The sequence below is a fragment of the Scyliorhinus torazame genome, chromosome 1, assembly GCF_047496885.1.
Source record: "Scyliorhinus torazame isolate Kashiwa2021f chromosome 1, sScyTor2.1, whole genome shotgun sequence".
Lineage (NCBI taxonomy): Eukaryota > Metazoa > Chordata > Chondrichthyes > Carcharhiniformes > Scyliorhinidae > Scyliorhinus > Scyliorhinus torazame.
In genome coordinates, this window is record NC_092707.1 from 82,888,328 (window position 1) to 82,912,102 (window position 23,775).

The 23,775-nt window shown below is 53.1% G+C and overlaps 1 protein-coding gene across 5 annotated transcripts in view; it reads right to left on the bottom strand.

The window, feature by feature from the left end:
• Window positions 1–23,775, bottom strand: part of susd2 (sushi domain containing 2) — a 353,392-nt gene that overhangs the window by 205,911 nt on the left and 123,706 nt on the right. The gene's annotated exons all lie outside the window — the stretch shown is intronic.

Consider the following 23,775-nt stretch of genomic DNA (forward strand, 5'->3'; position numbering starts at 1 on the left):
TTTCAACCGGGCCAAAGCGGCGTTGTACCAGAAAGGAGTGAAATTCGGAATGCTGCAGCCAGCGCGACTGTGGGTCACATACAAGGGCCAACACTATTATTCGAAACGCCTGAAGAGGCGTGGACCTTTATACAAACCGAAAAGTTGGACTCTAACTGAGGGTTTATGAGGGTGGGGGGGATGGTTGAGGTTTGATGTGTGATGGTTGTTGTATATAGGCCTCTTTCTGCACCATAACCTTTCTGTGGTTCAGTATCCCAGTGTGCCTCAAAACACCTATCAAGTACTTTTAAAGTATTATTATTGTTGTAGCACCCAATTTGCATGCAGTACTCCCCTACAAACAACAATGAGGCGCCAGATCAATGGCTGGATTCTCCGTTTGGGAGACTATGCGCTGACGCGACGTGGGAACGGTGGCGTCTTACGATTGAGAAAACGTGCAAAACGGCCACCGAACCTTCACCTGGTGGGGGGCTAGCAGGTACGCAACGTAGAGCCCCCGGCTCGAGCTGCAGCACCGTGCAACATGACACTGGCCGCGGGCACAACCGGCCTGCCAAATAGTGGTACCCTTTTGGCCACACCCGCCACCCCCGGACCACCCCCCCCCCCACCAGTGCCCCCAGCCCCCGCCAATGCCTCCCCTGCCCACAGATCGGCTCCCCCCGATAGTGGCGCCGCTGGACATAGTGTGCAGCCGTCACGCTGAGTTCCCGGAAAAAAATACCACACGCACCCCACGCCGTCGGGATCTTGGCCCATCGGGAGTGGAGCATTGGGTGGAGGGCCTCGGGTAACATCCTGAGGCCGTCCCAATGGCGTGAGGCGTACTCTGCGAGTATGCCGTATTGGAGGGGGCAGAGCATCGCAAAAGCGGCGGCGCCCTGATTTCGCCGGCAACGGGGATTCTCCAGCCGATCGCCGAACAAGATTTTGCGTCGGAGACCGGAGAATCCTGCCCAATGTTTTTTTTTTTAAAACTGTGCAAAGAAGAGATAACCCACAAGGATTGAAACCCCCCGGACAAAACAAGCAAGAAAAACAAGCAGAAAATAAGAAAAAACCTAGTTCTGTAGCAGGAGCTGCCCCGTGCACTTCTTCCCCCTTCAGAGCCCTACCGCAAGTCCCCAATGTTTTTAATGGTATTGGTGGATGGGGAATTTCTAAGGAGTAGGAGAGGAGATGAAGAAGTCAAGAAGAAGTTAAATAATGCCAAACTTAGGTATTCAAAGCAAGTAAATCTACGGTTCTGATAACAATGGCTTCAATCGGCCTACTCTTTAATTGGAGGAAATTTTTGGGTCTTCGGTACTGGATTTATGATAAACCCTCTGATAATTTACGAACAGTGGAGGGGTGGGAAGAGGTGTTGAGGTACAACTGGGTGTGATCAGCATTAATGTGAATACTAACGCTGTTCTTTTGGATGTTGTCACAAGGGGCTGAATGTGGATGAGAAATAGGAGAGGGCCAAGGATAGATCTTTGGGGACATGAGAGGTAACAGTGCAGGAGCAGGCACAGACGTTATTGGCATAGGAACATAGGAACAGGAATGAGCCATTCAGCCCTTCAAGCCTGTTCTGCCATTCAATAAAATCATAAGTTACCCTAATCCTTCCCTATCCCTCAGCTCCATACCCCTCGATACACTTGGCGAACAAGTATGTATCGTTGTCAGATTAAACTGGGGTGCATCTACTGGTTTTATGGACGAGAGTTAGATGCTTCTACAACATTCCTATGTGAAATGTTCCATAACTCCACTCCTGATATTAAAGTTATATCTCCTTGTCCTAGACTCACTAGTGGAAACATGTTTCACTCGATCTACTCTGTCAATTTCCTTCAAACCCATAACTACCTCAGTCAAATCACTCCTTAACGCTCTACATTCCATCAGTCACTGAAATGAAACCCGACAGATTAACCTTTTGACTATGTCTTTTAAAACTTGCACGTCATTGCACTGCTAAAAAGAATTTGTGGGAGACATGGCATGCCCATCTAAGTTGATTTTTCTGGAGGGTGGTCGCTGTGCTGTTGAGTCCAAAACGATGAAGGACCTCGTTGTTTGTGATTTTTTTCCCGTCATTGAAAACTCACAATGGATCTCAAGTGCCTTTGGTGGAAGCATTCCAGAGCTCTCACATCCTCCCTGGATCGAGTGCCTCTAACTTCAAGTCCGATCCACACCTTTGCGTGGTGGACCCTGTTAACCTCGACCTCACAGTGGAGGGAAAGAGGTTGGAAGGGTGGAACAGAGTCCTTTGTGACATGTAGGTGACACCTACAATTATATGGAGCACAGCATATAGTTCTGGGCAGTGCACCTTCAAAAGAATATATTGGCCTTGGAGGGACTGCAATAGAAATTTACCAGAATGTGATCAGACCTTCAAAGATTAAATTATGAAAAAGATTACACAGACTTGAGTTAAGATTAATGTTTTTGAGTGGCAAGTGTCTTTTGAAACTCACACATTCATCAACTGCTAAAAAATACCCTCCAGTAATTTCTACTTAGGTGGGAAGGTCATGTCTCCCATATGGATGTTGGTATGGAATCTTTGAGTTGATCTTCTATGGGGAATGCCTCAGGGCAACAACAACAAGGTGGTCAGTATAAACAATGCAAGGACACGCTAAGAAAAGAGGCCACAAACTTCTGCACTGCAGACCACCTCTCTCAGGGAAAAACTGAAGACTGGCCCATGTAGAGGCATGTTTGAGGACCGTCTATGCCAAACTTGCAACATCCAATGTGCCCAGAGCAAGATCAGAGATGGTGCAGCTGCAGACGATCCCCCAGGTGCTAACAACGGCAACATGAACTTCTAATTCTTGGATGCGCATGCCGGTCTCACATCAAACTCTTCAATCATGAGAGGACCCACCGTGAGCGAAGAAGTTTCTTACAGCTTTGTTACAGACAGGGGCGAGAGATAATCTTTTTATAATCTTTTTAATAGTGTCACAAGTAGGCTTACATTAACGCTGCCATGAAGTTACTGTAAAATCCCCGAGTCGCCACACTACGTCAGATGGTTCCCCTTTTTACCAGCTTTCGATTGACCACAACAAGACGTGGTTTGAGGAAGAAGTGTTTTAACCTTGTGAATATTGTGACTCTCAAGAATAACATATGACGACTTCCGGTTGCGGCTATGCAGATTTCCCGCTACCACGGACTTTCGGGCTTGCTAGAGGAGCCCCAACGGAACTTTTTTTGGACGCAACCCGTGGGGAAGGGAAGAGAGAGGTCCCCCTCCAACTTCTATGAAACGGACCAGAAGTGCAACGGCCAAAAAAGCGGCACGAGCAACGGGAGAAGCGGGGGAAAAAACAAAATGGCGGCGGCCAGGGACAAAGGGGAGCTGCAGGAGTTCATCAAGCGCTGCTTCGAGGAGCAGCGCGAGGAGATGCGCAAGGAGATGTTGGCGCCTATGCTTTCGGCAATTAAAGGACTCGGGATCACCCAGAAGGCCCACGAAGGTAAGATCCAGGAGGTACAGAAAAAAGTCAGTCAGAACGAGGACGAGCTCGTGGGCCTGGCGGTGAGAGTGGAGCATAACGAGGCGCTACACAAGAGTTGGGCGGGAAGACTCGAAGACCTGGAGAACAGGTCGAGGAGAAAGAATCTGCGGATCCTGGGTCTCCCTGAAGGAGTGGAGGGGGCCGATGCCGGGGCATACGCAAGCACGATGCGCGAGGCGATGATGGGCACGAAGGCCCCTTCGAGGCCGCTGGGGCACATCGGGTGCTGGCGAGGAAGCCCCAGGCAAATGAGCCGCCAAGGGCGATGGTGCTGAGGTTTCACCGGTTCACGGACAGAGAGTGGGTCCTGAAATGGGCCAAGAAGGAGCGGAGCAGTAAGTGGGACAATGCAGAGATCCGAATATACCCGGACTGGAGCACGGAGGTTGCAAAGCGGAGAGCGGGTTTCAACCGGGCCAAAGCGGCGTTGTACCAGAAAGGAGTGAAATTCGGAATGCTGCAGCCAGCGCGACTGTGGGTCACATACAAGGGCCAACACTATTATTCGAAACGCCTGAAGAAGCGTGGACCTTTATACAAACCGAAAAGTTGGACTCTAACTGAGGGTTTATGAGGGTGGGGGGGATGGTTGAGGTTTGATGTGTGATGGTTGTTGTATATAGGGGGTCAATCACGCGCAGGAAATGTTACATGGGCTGGGGGAGAGAGACAAGGCCGCGACAGGAGCTGCGCCAGAGGGGGCGGAGCGGGCTTTGGAAAGCACGGGGTTTTTTCCCGCACGCGGGAAGAAAGGCGGGAAGGGGAACGAAGGAATGCATATTGATCGGGAGACTCCCACACGGGGAGGTCAATGGGGGAAGCCGGGGTCAGCAGGTGTCGGCTGACTTACGGGAGTGACATGGGGGGAGCAAAAAAGCTAGACAGGGGTCTAGCGGGGGGAGGAAAAGGGTTGCTGCTGCACTGGCCGAAAGGGAATGGGACACAGAAGAGGTGGTCGGGACGGGGGTCCCCCGTCTGGGGTACTGGAGGGCGAGGGAGGCGTGGACACGGGACTGGCCCAGAAAAGGAGATGGCTAGTCGGCGGGGGGGGAGGGGGTGAGAGCCCCTCCAATCCGGCTGACAATGTGGAACGTGAGAGGCCTGAATGGGCCGGTGAAGAGGGCTCGAGTGTTTGCGCACTTAGAGGGACTGAAGGCGGACATGGTCATGCTCCAAGAGACACACCAGAAGGTGGCGGACTAGGTCAGGTTAAGAAAGGGATGGGTAGGACAGGTATTCCACTCGGGACTGGACGCGAAGAATAGAGGGGTGGCAATATTGGTGGGAAAGCGGGTGTCATTTGAGGCCAAGACTATTGTAGTGGATAATGGAGGGCGATATGTAATGGTGAGCGGTAGGCTGCAAGGGACGTGGGTGGTGTTGGTAAACGTATACGCCCCGAACTGGGATGATGCAGGATTCATGAAGCGCATGTTGGGGCGCATTCCGGTCCTGGAGATAGGAGGCCTGATAATGGGAGGGAACTTCGATACAGTGTTGGATCCAGCACTGGAACGCTCCAAATCAAGGACTGGAAAGAGGCCAGCGGCGGCCAAGGTACTTAGGGGGTTTATGGATCAGATGGGGGGAGTGGACCCATGCCGGTTTGCAAGGCCGCAGGCCAGGGAAATTTCTTTCTTCTCCCATCTACACAAAGCCTACTCCCGGATAGATTTTTTTGTTCTGGGTAGGGCGCTCATCCCGAGGGTGGAGAGGACGGAGTATTCGGCCATAGCCATTTCGGACCATGCCCCGCACTGGGTGGAACTGGAGCTGGGAGAGGAGAGGGACCCGTTGTGGCGGCTGGATGTGGGACTGCTGGCGGACGAGGTGGTGTGTGGGAAGGTGAGGGGGTGTATCGAAAGGTACTTGGAGGCCAACGACAACGGGGAGGTGCGGGTGGGGGTGGTATGGGAGGCGTTGAAGGCGGTGATCAGGGGAGAGCTTGTGGTGTTGGGCGTTCTGACACACAGATGAGCCAACACGGTTGTATATGGTACAATGCTATTTTATTTAAACTTTCTATGTACAGTTTTGTCTTGATACTCTGCACGTGGGGATTCCCTGTTTGTGATGTTGAAACAGGTCGTGTCCGTGTCCTTGTCCCCAGACCTACTCTCCACTAGGTGTCGTGTTCGTGCTTTTATGTGGTTCCTGTCTTTGTGTGTGATTGGTTGTGGTGTTGTGTCCTCTGATTTGTCTGTTGGTGTGTTCATCATGATGTGTGTGTTTGAATATCATGACAGAGCTAATCTCCATTAGGGCTCATAGGGAGAAGACAGAGGGTATGGAAAGGGAGAGGTTAGTGGGGGAGATTATGAGAGTGGACAGGAGATACGCAGAGGCCCCAGAGGAAAGATTACTTGGGGAAAGACAACGGCTCCAGACGGAGTTTGACCTGTTGACCACAGGGAAGGCGGAGGCACAGTGGAGGAAAGCGCAGGGGACGACCTACGAGTATGGGGAAAAGGCTAGTCGGATGCAGGCACACCAGTTCCGTAAGAGGATGGCAGCGAGGGAAATAGGGGGAGTCAAAGATGGAAGGTGAGCCACAGTTCGGAGTGCGACAAAAATAAACGAGGTATTTAGGCCTTTTATGAAGAGCTGTACAGATCCCAGCCCCCAGCGGGGGAAGAGGGGATGAGACGATTCCTAGATCAACTGAGATTCCCGAGGGTGGAGGAGCAAGAGGTGGCTAGTTTGGGGGCACCAATTGGGTTGGAGGAGCTGAGCAAGGGTTTGGGGAGAATGCAGGCGGGGAAGGACCTGGGACCGGACGGATTCCCGGTGGAGTTCTACAGGAAGTACGTAGACCTGTTGGCCCCGCTACTGGTGAGGACCTTTAATGAGGCAAGAGAGGAGGGGACCCTGCCCCCGACAATGTCGGAAGCGACAATTTCTTTGATCCTAAAGCAGGACAAGGACCCATTGCAATGTGGATCGTACAGGCCGATCTCGCTCCTCAATGTGGATGCAAAGTTGCTGGCAAACGTGCTGGCCACGAGGATCGAGGACTGTGTCCCGGGGGTGATCCATGAAGACCAGACGGGATTCGTAAAGGGCAGGCAATTAAACACTAACGTGCGGCGGCTCTTAAATGTGATGATGATGCCATCGGAGGAGGGAGAGGCGGAGATAGTGGCAGCTATGGACGCGGAGAAGGCCTTTGACCAAGTAGAGTGGGGGTACCTCTGGGAGGTGCTGCGTAGGTTTGGGTTCGGGGGAGGGTTTATCAGTTGGGTTAAGCTCCTTTACAGAGCCCCGATGGCGAGTGTAGTGACGAACCAGCGGAGGTCGGAGTATTTTCGACTGTACCGAGGGACGAGGCAGGGGTGCCCCCTGTCCCCCCTGTTGTTCGCATTGGCGATCAAACCATTGGCCATGTCATTGAGGGAGTCTAATAAACGGAGGGGGTAGTCTGAGGGGGAGAAGAGCATCGGGTGTCGCTATATGCGGATGACCTGTTGCTGTACGTGGCGGATCCAATGGAGGGGATGGTGGAGGTCATGCAGACTCTAAGGGAGTTTGGGGAGTTTTCGGGCTATAGGCTCATTGTAGGGAAGAGTGAGCTCTTTGTATTACAGGCGGGGGACCAAGAAAGAGGGATAGGGGACCTACCGCTGAGGAGGGCGGAGGGGAGCTTTCGGTATCTGGGGATCCAGATAGCCAGGAGTTGGGGGACCATACATAAACTGAATCTGACAAGGTTGGTGGAGCAAATGGAGGACGATTTCAAAAGATGGGACATGTTACCGCTCTCGCTGGCGGGTAGAGTGCAGTCGGTCAAAATGGTGGTCCTTCCGAGGTTTCTGTTTGTGTTTCAGTGCCTTCCCATCGTGATCACTAAGGCCTTTTTTAAGAGAGTAGGTAGGAATATTATGGGGTTTGTGTGGGCAAATAAGACCCCGAGAGTAAGGAGAGGGTTCCTGGAACGCAGTAGGGACCGAGGAGGGTTGGTGCTGCCAAACCTGGGGAGCTACTACTGGACAGCAAATGTGGCAATGATCCACAAGTGGGTGATGGAGGGAGAGGGGGCGGCATGGAAGAGGATGGAGATGGCGTCCTGTAAAGGAATGAGCCTGGGGGCGTTGGTGACGGCACCACTGCCGCTCTCACCGACAAAGTATACCACGAGCCCGGTGGTGGCGGCAACGCTAAGGATCTGGGGCCAGTGGAGACGGCACAGGGGTGCAATGGGAGCATCGGTGTGGTCCCCGATCAGGGGTAACCACCGGTTTGTCCCGGGGAAGATGGACGGGGGGTTCCAGAGCTGGCATCGGGCGGGGATTGGAAGAATGGGGGACCTTTTCATCGACAGGACGTTTGCGTGCCTAGGGGCACTGGAGGAGAAGTTCGAGTTACCCCCGGGAAATGCCTTTAGATATATGCAGGTGAGAGCTTTTGTGAGGCGACAGGTGAGGGAATTCCCGTTGCTCCCGGCACAAGAAGTTCAAGATAGGGTGATCTCGGGTGTATGGGTCGGGGAGGGCAAGGTGTTGGAAATACACTAGGAGTTGAAAGAAGAGGGGGAAGCGCTGGTAGAAGAGTTGAAGGGTAAATGGGAGGAGGAGCTGGGGGAGGAGATCGAGGAAGGTCTGTGGGCTGATGCCCTAGGTAGGGTTAATTTCTCCTCCTCATGTGCCAGGCTCAGCCTGATACAATTTAAGGTGGTTCACAGAGCGCACTTGACAGGGGCGAGGTTGAGTAGATTCTTTGGGGTGGAGGATAGATGTGGAAGGTGCTCAGGGAGCCCGGCGAACCATGTCCATATGTTTTGGTCATGCCCGGCACTGGAGGGGTTCTGGAGGGGAGTTGCAGGAACAATATCTCAGGTGGTGAAAGCCCGGGTCAAGCCAAGCTGGGGGCTAGCAATATTTGGAGTAGTGGACGAACCAGGAGTGCAGGAGGCGAAAGAGGCCGGCATTCTGGCCTTTGCGTGCCTAGAAGCCCGGCGAAGGATCTTCCTAATGTGAAAGGAGGCGAAGCCCCCCAGCCTGGAGGCCTGGATAAATGATATGGCTGGATTCATAAAGTTGGAGAGGATTAAGTTTGCCTTGAGAGGGTCTGCGCAGGGGTTCTACAGGCGGTGGCAACCGTTCCTAGACTATCTCGCGGAGCGTTAGTGGAAGGTCGGTTACAGCAGCAACCTTGGGGGGGGGGGGGGGAACGCCCTGGGAGGGGGGGGCGCGGGGGGAAGGGGGGACTGCCTGGGAGGGTGGATGAGCAAGAGATAACATGAAGTGTTGGGGAAACTGGCACGTCTGGGAGAGGGCCAGTGTACAAAGCTGTGTAAATATATCATTTTGCCATGTATATATCTTGCTCTGCGCGATTTCGCGTTTTTTTTGTTACGGGGGTGGGTTATTGTTTGTAAGGGAGAAAAATTGTGTTAAAAAACTTTAATAAATATATATATTTTTTAAAAAAGAATAACATATGACAGCTTTTCTTGTAAGTTCTAAATGAAAGGAAGAATAAATGTTCTTTTCTCAACACCCGAATGTAATCACAGCAATACTCAGGCATGCACACAAGACACACATAGAAGAAACGTTAGTTACAAAAAAGGGAGCATACATTTAGGCTTTGAAAAAAGTCCAACGGTGATTATTATTCTTGCGTTTTTCAAGATAGAAGCTGGAAATATTTCCAACCTGATGATTCTATTTTGGTCCACTGAGGAAATGGAGGTTGGAAGTTACTAGCAGTAAATTCAGAGCATCGTCCTTCTTGCAACAGCAGGTTTCTGGCTTTTCCCCTGTAGTGAAGATCTGGCTCAGTTCTTCAAATCTGTAGGCAAATAGCTAGCTCTGCTTCTCTGCCTGTTTGTGGATTCTTCCTTCTCTGTATCGGCTCTCTTCCCTCTGTGGTCTCCTTGTCTCGCAGACGGACTGACATCTGATGCTGCCTTCAAAATGTGTATCAATAAATGTTTCTTCTCACAAGCTGGTTTCTGTCTGGTGACCACAATGTTGGTGTTCTCATCGTCCACACAAATGATCCCTGAAGATGTGAGCATTGACACAATGGGGTTTGAATCTCAGCTATTTTCATCTCCTTATCATAGAATGGTGTTCTTCATACCCATTCTGTAGAATTTAATTATGTAGCCACCAGGCCTGTGGGGTTATTGTGCATTAGCTTCTATAGGCTGTTAAATCTACAGGAGAGATCTGTTGCATTTTTAATGTCGTCTCAATGGAATTTTCAAAAAGTAATTTACATTTTAATATCCTGAACAGACAAACATGGAAACATAGAAAATAGGAGCAGGAGTCGGCCATTCTGCCCTTCGAACCTGCTCCAATATTCAGTCTGATCATGGTTGGTCCTCTATGTCAACACCATGGGCGGGATTCTCCGAAATGGAGGCAGAGTGTTTGCGCCGTCGTGAACGCCGTCGAGGTTCACAACGGTGCAAAACGGCCCCTATCCCGACCGATTCAGGGCCCGATAATGGGCTAGGAGCGGCGCCGCGTCATTTACGCACACCAGGCCTTGGCGGCGCGCATGCGTGGTTGCCGTCCTCTCCGAGTCCGCCCCGCAAGAAGATGTCTGACGGATCTTGCGGGGCTGCGGAAGAAAGGAGGTCCTCCTTCAGAGAGGCCGGCCCGACGATCGGTGGGCACCGATCGCGGGCCAGACCCCATTTGAGGCCCCCCCCCCCGTGCAGGATCCCCCCCCCCCGGCAGGCCGCACCCCCCCAGCATTCCCGCACTGTTCCCGCCGGCAGCGACCAGGTGTGGACGGCGCCGGGGGGAACCCGCCGCTTTGGGCAGGTCGCTCGGTCCATCCGGCACTGAGAATCGCGGGGGTACCGGTGAATCGCCATTTTGGCTGTCTCGGGCGATTCACTGGACCGCGCTGCGCAAAACGCGATTGTGCTGATCTGGCCGCTTCCGTGAATCGCGGGAGGGCATCGGACCAGCATGGCGGGAAAATTTGGCGACCCAGGCGATTCTCCAAACCGGCGCCGGGAGCGGAGAATCACGCCCCATGCTCCTGCACTCTTCCCATACCCAAGCATGATGGGAGGCAGTGGCTTAGTGGTACTGTCGCTGCACTAGTAATACAGAGACCCAGGATAATGATCTGGGGACCAGGGTTCGAATCCCACTACAACAATACCTGTAAATAAATTATCTGGAATTAAAAGTCTGATGACGACCATGAAACCATTGTCGATTGTTGTAAAAACCCATCTGGTTCATTAATGTCCTTTAGGGAAGGAAATCTGCCATCCTTACCTGGTCTGGCCTACATGTGACTCCAGACTCACAGTAATGTGGTTGACTCTTAAATGCCCTCTGAAATGGCCTAGCAAGCCACTCACGCTACAAAAACATGAAAAAGGAATGAAACCTGGCGGACCACCTGGCATCGACCCAGACACCAGGAACGAAAATAGCAAACCCAGCCCTGCCGACCCTGCAAAGTCCTCCTTACAATCACCTGGGAGCTTGTGCCAACGTTGGGAGAGCTCTCTCACAGACTAGTTCAGAAACAGCCTGACATTGCCATACTCACAGAATAATACCATACAATGTCCCAGATATGGCTATCACCATTCCTGGGTATGTTCTGTCTCACTGGCAGGACAGACCAAGCAGAGGCAACGGCACAGTGGTATACAATTGGGAGAAAGTAGACCTTGGAGTCCTCAACATTGACTCGCGAACCCATGAAGTCTCATGGTTTCAGGTTAAACAGGGGCAAGGAAACTTCCTGCTGATTACCATCAGCTGATGAATCAGTACTCCTCCATGTTGAACACCAATTGGAGGAAGCACTGAGGGTGACAAGGACACAGAATATACTCTGGGTGGGGGACTTCACCAAGAGTGGCTTGGTAGTACCGCCACGGAATGAGCTGGCCGGGTCGTAAACGACATAGCTGCTAGACTGGGACTGCAGCAGGCGGTGAGGGATCCAACAAGAGGGGGAAATATACTTGACCTCGTCCTAACCAACCTGTCTGCTGCATGGTTCATCTGTCCAGGACGGTATCAGAAGAAATGACCACCAGACAGTCCTTGTGGGGACAAAGTGCCATCTTCACATTGAGGATCCCCTCCATCGTGTTGTGTGGCACTACCACCATGCTAAATGGGATAGACTTCAAACAGATCCAGCAACTCACAACTGGGCATCCATGAGGTGCTGTGGGCCATCAGCAGCAGCAGAATTGTGTTCAACCACAATCTGTAACCTCATGGCCCAGCATATCCCCCACTCTACCATTACCTCCAAGCCAGGGGATCAACCCTGGTTTAATGAAGAATGCAGGAGGGAATGCCAGGAGCAAGACAAGGCATATCTAAAAATAGGTGTCAATCGGGTGAAGCTGCAACATAGGACTACTTGTGTGCCAAACAGCATAAGCAGCAAGTAATAGACAGAGCTAAGCAATTCCACAACCAACGCATCAGATCTAAGCTCTGCAGTCCTGTCACATCCAGGCATGAACGGTGGTGGACAATTAAACAACTGACTGGAGGGGGAGGCTCCACAAATATCCCCATCCTCAAGGATGGAGGAGCCCAGTACATCTGTGCAAAAGACAAGGCTGAAGCATTCGCAACAATCTTCAGCCAGAACTGCCGAATGGATGATCCATCTCAGTCTCCTCCGGAGTTCCCCAGCATCACAGATGTCAGTCTTCAGCCAATACGATTGACTCCATGTGTTGTCAAGAAACGGCTGAAGGCACTGGATACTGCAAAGGTTATGGGCCATGACATTATTCCGGCAATAGTCCTGAAGATTGTGCTCCAGAACTTGCCGCACCCCTAGCCAAGCTGTTCCAGTACAGCTACAACACTAGGTACGTCCTGCACACAAGAAACAGGACAATCCAACCCAGCCAAATACTGCCCTATCAGTCTACTCTCCATTATCAGCAAGTGATGGAAGGGGTCATCAAGAGTGCCAATAAGCAGGGCAGCATGGTGGGTGCAGTGGTATGCACTGCTGCCTCACGGCACCGGGGATCCAGGTTCGATCCCAGCTCTGGGTCACTGTCCATGTGAAGTTTGCACATTCTCCCCGTGTCTGCGTGGGTCTCACCTCTACAATCCAAAAAGATGTGCAGGGTAGGTGAATTGGCCACGCTAAATTGCCCCTTACTTGGCAAAATAGGGTACTCTAATTTTTTTTTGAAGCAGTGCCATTAAATGGCACTTACTCATCAATAACCTGCACATGGACGCTCAGTTTGGGTTTTGCCAGGGTCACTGAGCTCTTGACCTCATTACAGCCTTGATTCAAACATAGACAAGAGAGCTGAATGCCAGAGGTGAAGTGAGAATGACTGCCCTTGACATCCAGGCAGCATTTGACCAAGCATGGCATCAAGGAGCACCAGCTAAACTGGAGTCAATGGGAATCAGGGGAAAACCATCCAATAGTTGGAGTCATACTTGAGACAAAGGAAGATGGTTATGGTGGTTGGAGGTCAATCATCTCAGCTCCAGGACATAAATGCAGGAGTTCCTCAGGGTAGTGTCCTCGGCCTAACCATCTTCCGGTGCTTCATCAATGAACTCCCTTCCATCATAAGGTCAGAAGTGGGGATGTTCGCAGATGACTGCACAATGTTCTGCACCATTCACAACCCCTCAGATAATGCAGCAGTCCATGTCCAAATGCAACAGGATTTGGACAATATCCAGCTTGGTTTGACAAGTGGCAAGTTACATTCACACTATACAAGTGCGAGGCAATGACCATCTCCTACAAGAGAGGATTTAGCCATCGCCACTTGACAGTCAATGGCATTACCACTGTTGAATCCCACACAATCAATATCCTGGGGGGTTACCATTGATCAGAAACTGAACTGGACTAACCATATTAACACTGTGGCTACCACAATATTATGACAGAACAGGTCAAAGGCTAGGAATCCTATGGCAAGTGACTCACCTCCTGACCCCCCCCCCAAAGCGTGACCACCATTTGCAAGGCACAAGTCAGGAATGTAATGGAATACTCTCCACTTGCCTGGATGAGTGCAGCTCCAACAACACTCAAGAAGCTTGACACCATCAGGACAAAGCAGCCCGCTTGATTGCTCCCCCTTCCACAAACATTCAATCCCTCCACCATCGACAAACAGTGGCGGCCATGTGTAGCATCTATAGGATGCATTGCAGTAACTCATCAAGGTTCCTCAGGCAGCACCTTCCAAACTCAAAACCACTGCGATCTAGAAGGACAAGAGGAGCAGATACCTGGGAACCCCACCACCTGGAGATTCCCCTCCCAAGCCACTCACCATCCTGACTTGGAAATATATCTCCGTTCCTTGACTGTCACTTGGTCAAAACCCTGGAATTCCCTCCCTAACAGCACAGTGGGTGTACCTACACCTCAAGGACTGCAGCAGTTCAAGAAGAGAGCTCACCGCCACTTTCTGATGAGCAAGTACGGATGGGCAATAAATGCTGGCCTAGCCAGCGATGCCCACATCCCATAAATTATTTTTTTTTAAAGTAGGCTACCTTCCAGCCTTGAGCAGTTTATGTATATCTGCAGACAAGGAGAGGTGGTCACCTGACCCTTTCGAATCCATCATGTTACAATGCAGACTGTGCATTCTCCATGTTGTGTGAAAAAAGCAGTGTTCATTATTCATACATGCACTGGTCCGTCTGCGAGGGTGTGACAGCTTGGCACTGGAATAACTAGAGTTCAGCACCATGCTGTATTCCAGGCATTGTCTGACCATTGGTTTGTATAACTGCAGCAAAGTGTTTACATTCTAGCCCTCTAGTTATAAAGGCTGACATTCTATTAACATTTTCAATTGTTTGTCCCTGACCATATCATTTTAGTGATCTGAACTGTTGAATCTCTTTGGACCTCCACTATTCCTAGCTTTTGACCATTTAAAAATACTCAAAGCTATTCTTTTATGGCCCAGAATGGATGACCTCACATTGACCTGCATTGAAATTCAGTAATGTTCATTCATTCAATCTATCAATGCCTATTTGTGACTCTGTTCTCCTTTATACACCATTTAACTCTGTCGCCAATCTCGGTATCATCGGGAAACTTAAATTTATGGCTCTCCCTCATGTTATCTCATCATTATTAAATACTGACTGATCCACAGGCAGGGAACTGGACTCTGACATTGGCCCTGTGTCCAGGTCGCAGCCCCGGCCAAGGAGGAAGCAATGATGAGAAGGGATTTTCCAAAGTTTAGCCCAGGATGTGGATTTGGTGGCTGTGGTATTCTTTGTGTTGCTTATTTCAGGGTGGTTGGCGTAGTGTCCGCAAAGACCACAGAATAGGTTTTAACTTAAACAAAGATTTAATTTACACCACTAAACTGGGATTCAACACTTAGTCCTTAAGAATACACAATTGATCAATAACAGCTAACTACACTCAGCTACTGCTAATCTCACTAGTGATATAAACTATAATCTAATCTTACTCATACTATCTGCTCTTATGACCTGCACTAGCTATCTCCTGCATACACACCTCCCCTAAGGTCTAGCATAATTTCCTTATATAGGTGTAACTGCAGCTCCCTCTAGTGGCTACTCACGGCACTACATTAACCCTTGCAATGCTGATAGTAATGATAATACCACAGTGGCCAATTAAAGGTGGCAAGAATAGGAACAGGAGGCTGGAAGTGCAGCCCCAATTTAAAGTGATGGTAACCATCGTTGTAGCTGCCATATTGAGGTGGTAAGGAGAACACAAGGGCAGGAAAGGCAGAAAGCAGATATTCGTGGCAGAACAGGCACGATATTCACTGATCCCACCCTTGAGATGATGCTGCGGGCAGTGAAAGATCATCCAGGTATCTTGCTGGAAAATCTCAGCAGGTCTGGCAGCATCTGCAGGGAGAGAAAAGAGCTAACATTTCGAGTCAGGTGGCCCTTTGTCAAAGCTTTGACAAAGCTCTGACAAAGAGTCATTGGACTCAAAACATTAGCTCTTTTCTCTCCCTACAGATGCTGCCAGACGTGCTGAGATTTTCCAACATTTTCTCTTTCGTTTCAGATTCCAGCATCCCAGTAATTTGCTTTCATTGAGGTATCTTGTTCCCAGAGGCCGGCAGGCCTGGCTAGAGGTGGCAGAGCAGGTGAGCAGCTGCAGTGCAGAGAGGAGGTCTTGGGTGCACCTCCTGAATGGTGAATACAGCCTGACACCCAAATGAATGTTCTCCAGGTCTGCAGCCACCAGCATAAACACCAGCTGGTCAGTCTGTGGGTGCATGGTGCTCCTGAACATGGGAGAAATGTGTGCCCGGGTAATCACTGACCTATCAACAAGGCTCAAATAATGAGGACTGTTGTGACTGTTGTGACAAGTGCCTTTATGCCACTTAATGTAAATATGCTCGGCAGAGCAAGGGTTAACATAGGACTGGAGAATAGCATCGCCCAGGGAATGATGTATAGAGCCACATGGTAAGCGGCTCTGGGAGGGAACAGTCCTGAAATAGAACCCTGTGATGCACAATCAATACTCTCGAGACAAAGAGGAGTCATATCTAATCAGCTTTAATCAGCTGGAACTGTACCCAGCAGCAATGATACAGAAAGTGAAGGCTGCTGGGACGGCATCGGTTCTTATACCCCGCCTCTCAGGGCGGGGCTATGTACATTAGCCAATGGTAGACCCCTAGATCTAGCCAATGGTCATTCACCTCTCCGGTACCGCAATACCTGCTTTTACCACATTCACCCCCTGTTAAAAAGGAACCCAGCGGAGTGATGGCCAGCTATTACTGTTGCCTTTTTGCATGGTAGGCCCAGGTATGGAGGTACCGTGATGTCGAGGGTAATGGAAGAAGAGTCTATGGTGCAGCAATCAGACGATCGGGTGGCCTGGTTGTCCTTCTGGAGTGTCTGAGTTCCGGCGACGATCCTGGTGGGGGCCCCGGCGGTTGTGGCTCCGGGAACGTGGTCTCTTCCTCCCAGGCAGCTTCATCACCCCTAGGCAGCGCTGTTGGGGCAAAATGTGGGCAGGGGGAGGGGCGCCTGTAGGGGGGGTCGGTGCCTGTTCGGCTCTGGGTAAGGGCTCCGGCGGCAATACTGACCCTCCGGTCAGGTGCTGCGGGGGGGGGGGGGGGGGGGGGGGTGTGGGGGCACTGGTGCGGGTGCGCGTGGGGTTCCGGCGGGCGCCAGGTCCCGAAGGGAGACCGTGTCTTGCCGGTCGTCGGGGAACGCTACGTAGGCGTACTGGGGGTTGGCATGCAGCAGGTGGACCCTTTCGACCAACGGGTCCGACTTGTGCGCCCTCACACGTTTCCGCAGCAGGACGGGTCCGGGTGTCGCTAGCCAGGTGGGGAGCGAGGTCCCGGAGGAGGACTTCCTGGGGAAAACAAGGAGACGTTCGTGAGGTGTCTGGTTTGTGGTAGTACATAGCAGCGACCAAATGGAGTGAAGGGCCACTGGGAGGACTTCTTGCCAGCGGGAGACTGGGAGATTCCTGGACCGAAGGGCCAGCAGGACGGTCTTCCAGTGCCGTTCTCACTTTCTACCTGCCCGTTTCCCCAGGGGTTGTAGCTGGTCGTCCTGCTCGAGGCGATGCCTTTGCTGAGCAGCTGAGCAGGAACTGACGCAGTTCGTCGCTCATAAAGGAGGACCCCCTATCACTGTGGATGTATGCGGGGAAACCGAACAGTGTAAAAATACTTTGGAGGGCCTTGATGACGGTGGTTGTGGTCATGTCCGGGCAGGGGATGGCGAAAGGGAACCGGGAGTACTCGTCAATCACGTTCAGGAAGGACGTGTTGCGGTCGGTGGAGAGGAGGGGGCCTTTGAAGTCCATGCTGAAGCATTCAAAGGAACGGGAAGCCTTTATCAGATGCGCCCTCTCTGGTCGGTAGAAGTGCGGTTTGCACTCCGCGCAGATTTGGCAGTCCCTGGTGACTGTCCTGACCTCCTCGATGGAGTAGGGCAGGTTTCGGGTCTTAACGAAATTAAAGAACCGAGTGACCCCCGGGTGGCAGAGGTCCTCGTGGAGGGCTCGGAGGCGGTCTACTTGTGCGGTGGCACAAGTGCCACGGGACAAGGCATCAGGAGGCTCGTTCAGCTTCCCGGGACGGTACAAGATCTCGTAATTGTAGGTGGAGAGTTCGATCCTCCACCGCAAGATCTTGTCGTTTTTTATCTTGCCCCGCTGCGCATTATCGAACATGAAGGCACCAACCGTTGGTCGTGAAAAGAGTGAATCTCCTGCCAGCCAGGCAATGCCTCCAGTGTCGCACAGCCTCTACTATGGCCTGGGCCTCCTTTTCGACCGAGGAGTGGCGAATTTCGGAAGCATGGAGAGTACGGGAGAAGAAAGCCACAGGCCTGCCCGCTTGGTTGAGGGTGGCCGCCAGAGCTACGTCGGACGCGTCGCTCTCGACCTGGAAGCGGAGGGACTCTTCGATGGCGCGCATCGTGGCTTTTGCGATGTCTGCTTTGATGCGGCAGAAGGCCTGGCGGGCCTCCGTCGACAGGGGGAAGGTTGTGGACTGGATCAGGGGTCGAGCCTTGTCGGCGTAATTAGGGACCAATTGTGCATCATAGCTAAAAAAGCCGAGGCAGCGCTTTAGGCCTTGGGCAGTGAGGGAGGGGGAACTCCATGAGGGGGCGCATGCGTTCAGGGTCGGGGCCTTTGACTCCATTTCGCACTACGTAGCCTAGGATGCTAGACCGTCGGTGCTAAACGCGCATTTCTCCTTATTGTAGGTCAGATTAAGGAGGTGCGCGGTCTGGAAAAATTTTCGGAGGTTGGTGTGGTGGTCCTGCTGGTCATGGCCGCAGATGGTGACGTTATCAAGATACGGGAACGTGCGCGTAAGCCGTACCGGTCAACCATTCGGTCCATCTCACGCTGGAAGACCGAGACCCCGTTCGTGACACCGAAGGGAACTCTTAAAAAGTTGTAGAGCCGCCCATCTGCTTCGAAGGCAGTGTACTGGCGGTCACTATTAAGGAGGGGTAGCTGGTGGTAGGTGGACTTGAGATCCACTGTGGAGAAGACCTTGTATTGCGCAATCCTGTTTACCAGGTCGGCAATACGGGGAAGAGGGTACGCGTCCAGCTGTGTAAACTGGTTGATGGTCTGGCTATAGTCGATGACCATCCTATGTTTTTCCCCGGTCTTTACCACCACTACTTGAGCCCTCCAGTGGCTGTTGCTCGCTTCAATGACCCCTTCCTTCAGCAGCCGTTGGACTCGGACCTGATGAAGGTCCGGTCCTGGGCACTGTACCGTCTGCTCCTGGTGGCGACGGGTTTGCAATCAGGGGTGAGGTTCGCAAACAGGGAAGGTGGGTCGACCTTAAGGGTTGCGAGGCCACAGACAATAAGGGGGGTATAGGGCCTCCAAATTTAAAAGTCAGGCTTTGTAGGTGGCACTGGAAATCCAGCCCAAGAAGGGTGGCTGACATGAGGTGCGGCAGCACATACAGGCGGAAATTGCGAATTCCCTGCCTTGGACGGTGAGGTTCGCGAGGCAGAACCCCTTTATCTGCACTGCGTGTGACCCGGAGGCCAGGGAGATCCTTTGTTTGACGGGATGGGTGACAAGAGAACAGCGCGTACCGTGTCGGGGTGGACAAAGCTTTCCGTGATCCCGGAGTCGATCAGGCACGACATCAGGTGGCCGTTGGTGGCGATTGTTGTGGTGGGCCTTCGCTAGCGTCCGGGGCCGACTCTGATCCAGGGTAACGGAGTCCAGCTGCAGCAAGGGGGAGTTCTGGTCGGGCAGCGCGTAGTCAGCCGTGCTGGGGGCTTGAGGCCCCATCCAAGATGGCACCGGCCATGGGTCGCACATGGAGACCGGGGACGGGGATTCCGAAGATGGTGGCGGCGAGGGACAAAATGGCGGCGCCCACCCATTCAGCGTGGTTGCCCGGGGGCAAAATGCCCGCGGCCGCGGGTCGCACGCTGCCTGGAGGGAAAAAGGCGGCCGTGGGCGTTGGACGGCCGGGACCTGCAAGAAAGACTGTGGTGGGCCTTGGGCTGCCGGGACCTGAAAGAACGACTGCGGTGGGCCTTGGACGGCCGGGACCTGGAAGAAAGGCTGTTGGTAGTCGCTGGAGACCGCGGCCACAGCGCGGGCCAGGCAGACCGCGGCATAGTGGCCTTTCTTGCCGCACCCTTTGCAGGTGACGGTGCGGGCCGGGCAGCGCGCACGGGCGATTCGCCTGGCCGCAGAAGAAGCAGCGTTGGCCGGCGGCGGTAGCGGGCCGTCTTGCCGCGCAGGCCTGCGGGGTTAGCGGGTAAGTCTGGGGCAAAAAACTTGCTCATTCTTGCTGTCTTTATATGCGCCCGATGCACCACCTTAAAACTGAATTAAGCTGAGCCTGGCACATGATGAGGAGGAGTTCACCCTGCCCAGGGTGCTGGGCCATAGGCCCTCATCCAGCTCCCCACCCAGCTCCTCCTCCCACTTGCCCTTCAACTCCTCCACTGAGGCTTCCTCCACCTCCTGCAGCTCCTGATATATGTCCGACACCTTCCCCTCCCCTACCCAGATGCCAGACACCAGCCTGTCCTGGATCCTATGTGGGGGCAGCAGCGGAAATGTCCCCACCTATTTTCTAAGAAAGTCCCGAACCTGGAGGTACCTGAACGCATTCCCCGGGGGCAGGCCGAACCTCTCCTCCAGCGCCTGCATGCTGGGGAAAACCCCGTCTATAAACAGGTCCCCCATCCTCCTAATACCTGCCCTATACCAGCCTTGGTAGCCTCCATCCAAACTACCCGGAGCAAATCTGTGGTTATTCCATATCGGGGTCCACACCGAGGCCCCCTCCTCTCCCCTGTGTCTCCTCCACTACCCCCAGATCCTCAGTGCCGCAGTCACCACCGGACTAGTGGTGCATCGCGCCGGCGAGAACGGCAGCGGAGCCGTAACAAGTGCCCCTAGACTGGTGCCTCTACACGACGCCGCCTCCAACCGCCCCACGCCGCCCCCTCCTCCGTCATCCATTTCCTGATCATGGCCACATTGGCCGCCCAGTAATCCCCCCCCCCACCCCCCGGCTACGCTCCAAGAATACCCTTTTGACTTTTTATTCGCCCACACAAATCCCGTCACAATCCTATTCACCCGCTTAAAGAAGGACTTGGGGATGAAAATTGGGAGGCACTGAAATACAAAGAGGAACAAGCAAGTATCTTCATGACAACTGTGGCTGTGACCCCCCCCCCCCCCCCCCCCCCCACTTTAGTCAGCAGTCATATTTTACTTTCCCCAATATGGCCAAGACAACGTATCTGCAAGTGTTTATTTACAGCTTGGTTTGGGCCTTGGCTTGCACTCGGACATGTCCCTTGCAGCTTTGTCCCTCCTGCTTGCCCCTCACATTCATTATGGGTGCCTTCACCCTCCCTCCCCCCCTTCCCTTCACCCCATTCCTTTTCCTCTCTGTCACGTGGCTCGCCTGTGTCTCCCCCCCCACACCCACCCTCTTACTCGACTGGTTGCTGGCTATGAATAGGTCCTGGAACAGTCCGCGTCCTGTGAAAGCCTTCTTCCGAAGCACGGATGGAAAATTGTATTTTCTCCAGCCTGGGAAATTCCGCCAGGTCGGACAGCTCTTCTGCAGCCTTGAGCGGTGCTGCCGATTGCCAGACGAGCAGGATTCTCCGGAGGTGATCGGGGAGGCAAAGGCTTGGGCGTCGGCCCCCCTCCTCATGAAGAGCTCTGGCTGATCTGATACCCAAAAGACTGCCACTTTTGGGCATGGCTCCACCCTCACTCCCACAATTCTGGACATGGCCTCAAAGAAGGTCGGCTAGTACCCAGAAAGTCTGGGGCTCTCCCAGAACATATGGATGTAGTGGCCAGGCCTCCCTGGCACCGTTCGCATTTTCCCTCCTACTCTAGAAAGAACCCACTCATTCGAGTTCTGGTTAAGTGTGCTCTGTGCACCACCTTTAGCTGTGTTAGGCTCAGCCTTGTGCACTTAGAGGTGAAGTTCGTCCTGTGCAGTGCTTTGATCCAGAGTCCTCCCCCTATCTCTACACCTAATTCCTCCTCCTATTGTTTCCTTGTCTCATTCAGGGGGGAACGTACCTCCTCCAGCAGCCGCCTGTACATGTCCGCACAGTTTGCCTTCCCTAGGCCACCCGCGTCCAGCAGCTCTTCTACTGACCTGTGTCCTGGTATCTGGGGATATGATGTTATTTCCTTGCGGTGGAAGTTTTTGACCTGAATGTATCTCAGGTTGTTTCCACTTGGTAACTGATGCGCAATCAATTACACTCAAGACGAAGTGATTCCATAACTGAAGGCTTTAATCTGCTAGACCCTTTTCGCCAGCAGCTTCGATACAGAAAGTGAAGGCTGCTGGGAAGGCACCATCTCTTATGCCCCACCTTCAGGGCGCGGCTTTGCAATACAGCCAATGGTAGACTCCAGGGTCTAACCAACGGTCATCAGCCTCTCAGGTACCGCAATACCTGGTACTATCACATTCACTCCCTGTTAAAAAGAGCCCGGCGGGATGGTGGCCAGCGTTAATAATCGCCTTTAGCATGGTATGACCAGGTATGGAGGTACCGTGATGTCGAGGATATGTACAAAGTGTTCATAGTGCAGCAATCAGTCGATCGGGTGGCCTGGTCGTCCTTCTGGAGCGTCTGGGCTTCGGCGGTGATTCTGATGAGGGTCCCAGCGGTTGCGACTCCGGGAGCGTGGTGTTGTCCTCCCTGGCAGCTTCGTCACCCCTAGGCGGCGCTGTAGGGGCAAAAGATTGACAGTGAGGTGGGGCGCTTGTAGGGCCCGTCGGTGGGTGGTCGGGCCTGGGCAGGAGCGGCGGGTGTACTGACCCTCCAGTGAGGTGCTGTGGGGGAGGCGGGAATGGGGGCAATGGCTCGGGTGCGCGTGGGGTTCCGGCGGGCGCCAGGTCCCGAAGGGAGACTGTGTCTTGCCGGCCGTCAGGGAACGCCACGTAGGCGTACTGGGGGTTGAAATCCATGCTGAGGCATTCAAAGGGACGGGTAGCCTTTATCAGGTGCGCCCTCTCTGGCCGGTAGAAGTGCGGTTTGCACTCCGCACAGATTTGGCAGTCCCTGGCGACTGTCCTGACCTCCTCGATTGAGTAGGGCAGGTTGCGGGTCTTGACGAAATGGAAAAAACGAGTGACCCCCAGGTGGCCGAGGTCCTCGTGGAGGGCTCGGAAGCGGTCCACTTGTGCAGTGGCACAAGTGCCGCAGGACAGGACAGGGTGGAGAGTTCTATCCTCCACCGCAAGATCTTGTCGTTTTTAATCTTGCCCCGCTGTGCATTATCGAACATGAAGGCAACCGACCGTTGGTCCGTGAGGAGAGTGAATCTCCTGCCGGCCAGGTAATGCCTCCAGTGTCGCATAGCTTCCACTATGGCTTGTGCTTCTTTTTCGACCGAGGAGTGGCGAATTTTGGAAGCATGGAGGGTACGGGAGAAGAAGGCCACGGGTCTGCCCGCTTGATTGAGGGTAGCGGCCAGAGCTACGTCGGACGCATCGCTCTCGACCTGGAATGGGAGGGACTCGTCGATAGTGCGCATCGTGGCCTTTGCAATGTCTGCTTTGATGCGGCTGAAGGCCTGGCGGGCCTCCGTCGACAGGGGGAAGGTTGTGGACTGGATTAGGGGTCGGACTTTGTCTGCGTAATTGGGGCCCACTGTGCATAATAGGTGAAGAACGCGAGGCAGCACTTCAGGGCCTTGGGGCAGTGAGGGAGGGGGAACTCCATAAGGGGGCGCATGCGCTAGGTCGGGGCCTATGACTCCACTTCGCACTACGTAGCCGAGAATGGCTAGACGGTCGGTGCCAAACACGCATTTATCCTTATTGTATGTCAGAATAAGGATTTTCGCGGTCTGGAGGAATTTTCGGAGGTTGGTGTCATGGTCCTGCTGGTCATGGCCGCAGATGGTGACGTTATCCAGATACGGGAACGTTGCGCGTAAGCCGTAACCATTTGGTCTATCTCTCGCTGGAAGGACCGAGACCCCATTAGTGACACCAAAGGGAACTCTTAAAAATTGATAGAGCCGCCCATCTGCTTCGAAGGCAGTGTACTTGCGGTCGCTAGAGCGGAGGGGTAGCTGGTGGTAGGCGGACCTGAGGTCCACCGTGGAGAAGACCTTGTATTATGCGATCCTGTTCACCAGGTCGGCTATACAGGGGAGAGGGTACGCGTCCAGCTGCGTAAACCTGTTGATGGTCTGGCTGTAGTCTATGACCATCCTATGTTTCTCCCCGGTCTTTACCACC